This window comes from Calidris pugnax, unplaced genomic scaffold (assembly GCF_001431845.1).
Source record: "Calidris pugnax isolate Ruff unplaced genomic scaffold, ASM143184v1 scaffold2, whole genome shotgun sequence".
Classification (NCBI taxonomy): domain Eukaryota; kingdom Metazoa; phylum Chordata; class Aves; order Charadriiformes; family Scolopacidae; genus Calidris; species Calidris pugnax.
In genome coordinates, this window is record NW_015090766.1 from 2,553,222 (window position 1) to 2,561,122 (window position 7,901).

The 7,901-nt window shown below is 41.0% G+C and overlaps 1 protein-coding gene across 2 annotated transcripts in view; it reads right to left on the minus strand.

Moving 5' to 3' along the window:
• PTCH1 (patched 1) overlaps window positions 1-7,901 on the minus strand; it is a 69,146-nt gene that overhangs the window by 57,895 nt on the left and 3,350 nt on the right. The window lies entirely within an intron of this gene.

Consider the following 7,901-nt stretch of genomic DNA (forward strand, 5'->3'; position numbering starts at 1 on the left):
ACTGAAAAGCAGAAATGCATCAGACTGGTAAACAAGAGAAGGCTGTTTCTTTTAATTTATCTCACTATTAAGAAACGTAGACTATATTACAGTTTAAGGGCTCAGTTCCAGCTTCAGTTATATGGGTGTACAACACTGCACATGTGCCTTAAAAATACCAGCTTTTTCTTGCACATAAGCAGAATACAGATGTTTCAAATATACAATGATTACTTGTATATTTGAAGCTGGAATTAAGTTCAGTACAATTCTCTAAAGGAACAGCACCTTTGCAGAAAGAGTCAGGTTATGGTTCTGCTCATTCCCTAACCTCTTATATATTTTGCTCAAGCACTGAAGTTACTGAGTTTTCCAAAACCAAGCAAAACTTAAAGCCAAGACATTCATTCTAAAAACCAAAATTAAAATTCTGCATACATCAAAACATCTATATGGTCAGCAGTTTCCATAAAGTGCTTTTTACCTCATGAAACTACAACTTCTGCCAAATTCAGGATGTTTATAGCAACTAAGGTGGTACCGAATGAAAATAACAGAGAAAAAACAGTAACACAAATCATATTTACAGATATTAAACTACGTTTATGCAGGAAAAAAAACTAAGAAAAAAAGATTTTATTTTTAAATTCTGAATTCAAAGTAACTTTTTGCAATTCCACTCCATCTTTTTCTAGTGCAATATAAAATGAAAAATTTTTCCAAGTCAAAGTCACTCAATTAACAGCACGGATGAACATAGTTTTATTGTATCCAGTATTCATTGGTCATATTTAGCACACTGTAAGTGGAAAATAAAATACCACAGATCATGCAAAACAGGAGTAAAACATTTTCCTGTTCTCCTTGATTCACATGCACCAAAATAAAGTAACCATGCATTTTCAGTGCAGAAATCATACTTTAAAATGCTGAGTTTTCTGTCATGAGGCACCATCTTGGGAATCTGTTACTCCAGCAAAGCATCAACAGAAGAAAACCATACAGTTTCTGTAAGTAATAATGAAAGTTGTGCATCTTTATCTTTCTGAACTCTGACAGGGGACTACATGATTTACTGCAGAAGTGTCACTTAGGCCTCAAGGAGTTTTACTGATTTCTTCAGATTTTCCCAGGTAGAGTGACTCAAACACAAATAGGGAAAGCCCTCCTGCATAATACAAGGAAGGACAGATTATACAAATGAGAAGAACCAAGGTGTATTGAGGAGAAGTAAGGATGATGACAAAATATATGGAACTATACAGTAGACACAAAGAAGAATGAACTTCTTTGCAAATTTCTGCACTCCAGCTCTCACTGAGCTCCAAAACCAGCAGCTAGAACCATGTATATCCACATCATCATCCATAGAAAGAAAAAGCACTGAGAGAAAAAGGCCAGAAGACTGAACTCCACACACAGGAAAAAATGCTTGACAAGGAACAGCCCTACAAGGTCTATAACTTAAAACACTGTTTTAACTGATCAGAATATTCTTAAAAAGCTAGCTGTGGAACAGAAAACTTCACAAACACGGTTCTACCTGAGTGCTCGTAGGTTGAAGTGTGTAATTCACTGTTAAATTAAAAGGATTGTGCATAAAGTCCACGACTGTCAAAACGAAAACATGTTCCATTAGACACCAAAATGAAAGCAGTTGCAAACACATTAAAACTAGCATCCTAGTGGACACAGCTCCAACAGGTCATAGGGAGGTCAGCTTTGAAGGAGAAATCCAAATGAAATATAAACATGGCATTGTGGAAACCAGACAAATCTCCCATAGCTTTGTCCAGCCAGCACTAATCTAGGCATCAGCTGTGGTGCATAATCTAAACAAAGGGATCAGTCGGTTCATACATCTGGAAGCTGTCATATTTTGGAGCCTTCTAACAGTTATGTGTAACTGAAACATCCACTTGCATGCCACAGCCTTTAAATTTGTTGAGCAGTCAGGAACTGTTACATGCATACACTACACAGTATCACTACTTTCTGGGGAAACACCACAAATACTACTTAATAACAGGGCTTGGACCATATCTTCCTTCGGAAAAAATAAATCAAGAAAATATATGGAGTCAGGGCGAGGAGCTAGAATTTTCCTTAATGCATTCTCTGTTGAAAGCAAGTCTGAGTATCCATGGCTTTTAGAGTTCATTCTTGTTTGAACCCAGTGTCTGCTGAAGAATAATGAGAATAATTCTCTACCAAAAAAAGTCCACTTCGTAGGTAACAGGAGCTGGTAATAGACCTCAAGCCACTTGCCACCACCTCCACATAGCACTACAACTCCTGCATCAGCCAGCTCTACAGCTGGGCTAGCTGCTCTGCTTACCTACATTCCCCCTGCTCCTGCTCCGCAGCAGTGGCATGGGAACCACCAACCAAGCAATGTTGCTTTGAACTGTTCTATTTCATTCCAGGATTTCTGTACCAAAATCTCCAAGCTCTCCAGAACTACAGATATAATTTCACACCCTGTTCGCAAGCAGCAACATCCCCAGGGTGCAAGATGATGCTCAAAGCTCAGAAGAGGGGAACGGTGTGGCAAAGGCACTGCCCTGTTTAAATACATGTTTCAACACCAAACAAGGATCTGTAAGGCGCATTCCGGCACAGACATTGGCAACAGTGAGTTAAGTTTGGAAATAATAATGAAGATTTATTTTCTGCAGCCTTGAGTAAACTAAATGCCTCTACAGTCTGAAAGGCAGAAGGACCCATGCAACTGGACACTAAACAGCTTAGGGGGGTGCCAGTTATACTGGAGAAGATCCTTCCCAGAAGAGGTAGGGAAGGGGCACACTGTTGGTCTGCTGCAGCTTTGTACATGGGTGAAGGTCTGGCTACACTAGTGTCATTCCAAGTTCTGGCACTACGTTCAGCCAGTCCAGGATTCCAGCCTTTACTTCTCAATGACCAAAGAATGGCTACATGCAACACCTTCATTAAAACTCTTACAGAAGAAAAATCAATTGTAGACACTGAAGCTGTGGGTTTCTCTTGATCTACAAACTTTTCAGCAAGGAGCACCAACTCTGAGCAGTGATGTGGACACCTGTTAAGATGGAACTCTGAACAGAGACCACCAGTGATTCTGAATTTAATAGCAGGCCCTTGAAAGATGACAATCAAACATCCACATGACTAACACCTTTAAACACATTAACAACTTTCCAATATACGGAAACAAAGGGAGCTCAAATTCACAGTAATGTAACACCTACTGTCCCCATGTTTTTATCCATAAACATCATGTAAAGATTAAATATTAGAATTTGATGTTACTTTTCAAAACAGCAGCATGGACTAAAACACTCTTCCATTTTGACCAGTAAATGTTAAAAAGTGCATGTTGCCAGATGACCATCATTCAGCCATCATGTGGAAACAGCACTGCTACTTTCCCATTTCAGAAACTGCATAATAAATAATCACACTTAATGCAAACAAAACAGTGGACTTCGAAATTTTCCAGATAAACACCTTTTAATGAAATGTCATTACGCACTGAGGGATGCAACACAGTGCAAGACAGTATTCAGAGATAAGTAAGCTGGTATGTCACCCGATCCATATGAAACCAATGGATTTGGTGATGTTATCAGTGACAACCTCCCAGACTGTCACACAGTCTACCAGCACCCCACCTGAGATTCTCCAGCAGAGTTAACTTCTGCTCTTCTGCCATCTACACGGCGTCAGTGTGGTGATGCAGGTGCAAGCACATGTAAAACAGCAATTACTTCACCGCTGCACACAAACGTGCATGTTTGCGGGAGATGGGAATTATACCCAACTGAGTCAATTCCTGCTAATTGTATTCAAACCAAACACGTTACGCCAGCCCATTCACATAAATTTGCCTCCTTGAAACAATAAATTCACAAAGATCTGTTCCTTTACTAATGTTTTTTGTTTCTCCAAAGAATACTAGTGTAAAGTTAACTGATGCCTCAGGCAGAACTTCAGAATAGCTCTCCTCTCCACCTGCACTTGATCTTGCTGGGTTAAGCAGACTGACAATCAATGGAAATAATACTGGTTCCTGCATCGCTCACACGCTTTCCTCATTTTCACCTCATTCTTACGTTACACAGGTAGGTTAACACATTTTAAGATGGGTCAGCCATAAATACTACAGTACAGTAACTTGATTTTTATCCCTTTACATTGAAAGGAAACAGTACTACCTATACCTCAAAACTTCACTTACAAACTGTTTCTGCCACACAGACTCAGTCCTAACTCACTCAAAATTACAACACACTCCCTTTGTTCCAAGTACCAAAGCTGAACTATGTGGCTACTGGGGCACTTTGTTTTCCCTGCAAGATGTCCTATCCCTACCTGCATCACCCTACCCTCTTCCTTCAAATGGGCTTAAAGAAGTGGCTCCGCACGCTAGAGCTTGGTTAGTTTTGCGAAGAGGGCTACTTAAAGAGGGAAAGGTTTGACTGAACTACAGCTAGTGCAAAAAATGCAGAAAACAAGAAAAGAATGAAAAAACACCATGATCTTCAACCTCCTAAGAAGAAAACGTAATGAAGAAAGTGAGGGGAAAAAAAATCCCAAGACACTGGTGACATGAAATGAATTATCAATGAACAAGACTAGACCATCTCTCCCCTTATGAGCTGCTCCAATTAACGCCACTCAAGGCAATGCAGTAGCCAAATTTCAAGCTCTACTTAACAGAACCTCCCCTGGAGCCACAAAACTACCTTCTTTCAGAAGCAGAGGCTGTGAATTTACATATGTGACTGCTGTTCACACACAGGGTCTTAGAGTGTCTATTAGAGTGGTAGCAAAAAACATAACCAGATATGGTCATGATTTCTTTTCCATCCACAGTCTTTCTAGTTATGAATGGATGTTTCTAAAAGCACATCTGTGTCCAACAAAATTCAGTCACAGAGGAAATCAATGCAAAGTCTTTTTTCTTCTCTCAAGGGCGCACAATGTATAAAGATGCTAAACAGTCTCCACAACCCCAGTACGCATGGACACCCACATATAGTGGTTCAACTAAAGCTGAATGGCTGTGGAGAACAGAGCTGCCATTAAAACGCCAGTCCAGAATTTGTTTGCCCAAGGAACTAAAACAAGCATCCTCTAGTACTAAGGTATGCACGCAGGGATGACAGACCTGCTGATGGGCTGAGGGGAAACAGGTATGTGTCGTAGATAAGTGTCCAAAAAGCCAGATTACAAGACAGGAGCATGGATTGAGAGCATACTGCTGGACAAACAGTAGTAACTGAAGTGCTCTGAACAGCAGCCACAGGAGGATTGTGGGTTTTTTTAAAAAATATTTTAAAAAATAAGAAAAAAAAAAAGCTACTCTACGACACTTAGTGCCAAGAAACAAGCTGAGAGGAAAGCCATTTTGGTATCAGGAGGCTCAGAGAAGGCCAAGAGTGCTGGCACAAATTCTGAAGGAGGAAGACTACTACAGAAAAACTGTAAGAATGATGTTTTGGAGACCTGTTTTTCTTTTTCTCTCTTTCAAAGTCTGCCTACCAGGTGGGTTTCTAAACTTCTTATGTAAATATTTCAGCTATAATAGCTTCAGGCCCAGACTACTAATCATTTATCTTGGAATGTGCATGGTCTTAAAACTCATTCAAACTTCACCTCACTATTTTTAATTAATCGTGTTACGGTTTTAGAGCAACCATTTACTTCCAGCAAACTTCAGTGCTGTATTATGTTCCATGCTCCACGGTATTCAGAAATACACCATACAAAACCAGTCTCTTTACGTAAATACTGCCAATTTACTCAGCAGTAATAACTGTAACAAGTTTCAGCAGCAAATCAACACGGTTACTTGACATATAATTCAAGTAATCTACCATATTTGGCCAACATTGCCTAGTTCATTCAAACTCTCCAAAAACAAAAGGTAAAAAATAAGACAGCTATTGAAATAAACAGGGCGATTCAGCCACTGCTTCTACTAAAAGAAACCTTGATCTAAAGGGTCCCTTAGTATAATAACCTCAGTGGAGTGGACTTTAAAGCTGTTACATACGTACAAGCATAGAAAAACAAGTTTGGTCACTGCTTTCCACTTCTGCTTTGGAACAACAGCATTTTCCATACTATCTATACCTGCTCCATCTCAAATTCACACTCTATACTTTTGTCTATAGTACAGCAACAGAAATATGGGATTGCTTCTTGTTAGGTTTATTTGTGTAACACCCTTGTTCATGAGCAGAACATTCAGAGGATCTCCACCGAGAAAGCACATTTTAGCAAGTTCTTTTGTGTAGACTGTCACGTAGTGCTAGAATGGGAAGACTAGAGGTTAATTTAAATGAAATCCAGAATAATTTATTTTATCTTAATCACTAGCCCTTTTTTTGCAGTTTAGAAATGCAACAGTTTCTAACAGCAGAATTTTAATTTTTCTTTTTTTTACATTATTTAATTCTGACATGTAAACTAATTTCACATCCACTGATTTTACTTAGATGAACTCTGTACAACCACCTGTATTATGAACCCATCTCTGTCACAAAAACTTCAGAGTTGGCTATTTTGAAAAATCGCAATTTTTTCCCTGAGAATTGCATTTTTACTGCTAGGGCAGCCATACAGGCATCAGCAAGTAGATCCTTGGTATTACACGGCTCAAGAAGCAGGTGGCATTATAATGGGATTGAATCACCCTTCCAAGTAAGTGAACCCTAGTAATATCAGGATAATAAACCTCAGGGAAGCGTGCTGGATGGAACTACAACCACATATTATTTACCAAACACAGAAAAGTAGATGAGCATACGAGCAAAAACTGACAACAGAAACCTTGTCACAACCACCTCACAAAGACTTAAAAGGAAAATATTGGGGGTGGGGAAGACTGTTCATAATCATTTGCATTTGTGTTTAAGGCACACAGGACCTAGTGACCAGTACAAGCTCTGAACGCACATCTCTGACTATGGATGCGATCCTGCACTGCCTGCTCTGTTTCTCCGGGCAGTTGGCAGCAGATCTCTTATTTTGGCCTCCTGGGGCAAAAAAAAAAAAAAAAAAAGTTCTTGGACTACATGGACCAAAAAAAGGTTCAGTTGGTAACACATTATTTTCCAAAATAGAGAAACCAATACTCACTAAACGACCCCTGAACCTCATCCTGACCCCAATATGGCTGTCATCCGCCAGGAGGGAATCTGGTCCTCTATGCCCTAATTCATCCACGGGGCAGGACAGACCACCTTTGTAACAGCCGCCAACTTTGTTTGCACTCAGAAGTAGCTTTTCCACAGATGCACACACAGTGAGCTATTTAGCACTGATTATTTATGCAGCCTTCCATATTAACTTTTATAAGCCAAATTCTGCTGCAAGCGACTTTTGACATAAACCCAGAGTTAACTACTGCAGTCAAGGAACTCTGTTTTCAGCTAACCGGGGAATGTGATGCTAAGTAAATAGCATTTTCCCCCAAGAAAAAAAAAAAAAAAGGAGAAAAAAAAAAAACAAACAAAAACAAACCCTGAACCAAAACCCGCGACAGCCTGGATGGAGCCGTGCCTCTCCGAGCAGGGTGGCCGCACCGCTCCCCGAGGGGCGCTCGGGGCCTGCCAGGGGGGCGCCGGCGGCACCGCTCTGCCCACCCCTGCTCTTTTTGTCCGGGGTGGAGAGAGGGGGGATGTGTGTGTGTGTGTTTCGAAAGGCCGCCCGCGAAGCCCCAGCCCCCCGGCACGGCTCCCCTCCCGTACCGAGCCCGCCTGACGGCGCCTTCGGGCAGCTCCGGGAGAAGGCGCCCCCGCCCCGGGCACAGGCCGCTACCGGCGCCCGCAGCCGCCCAGGCTCCGCTTCGCCTCGGTAGCCTTTTAGCTGTTGCTGTCCTCCACTCCCTCTTTTTCCTCTTTTTTTTTTTCTTTTCTTATTTTCCCCCCCCC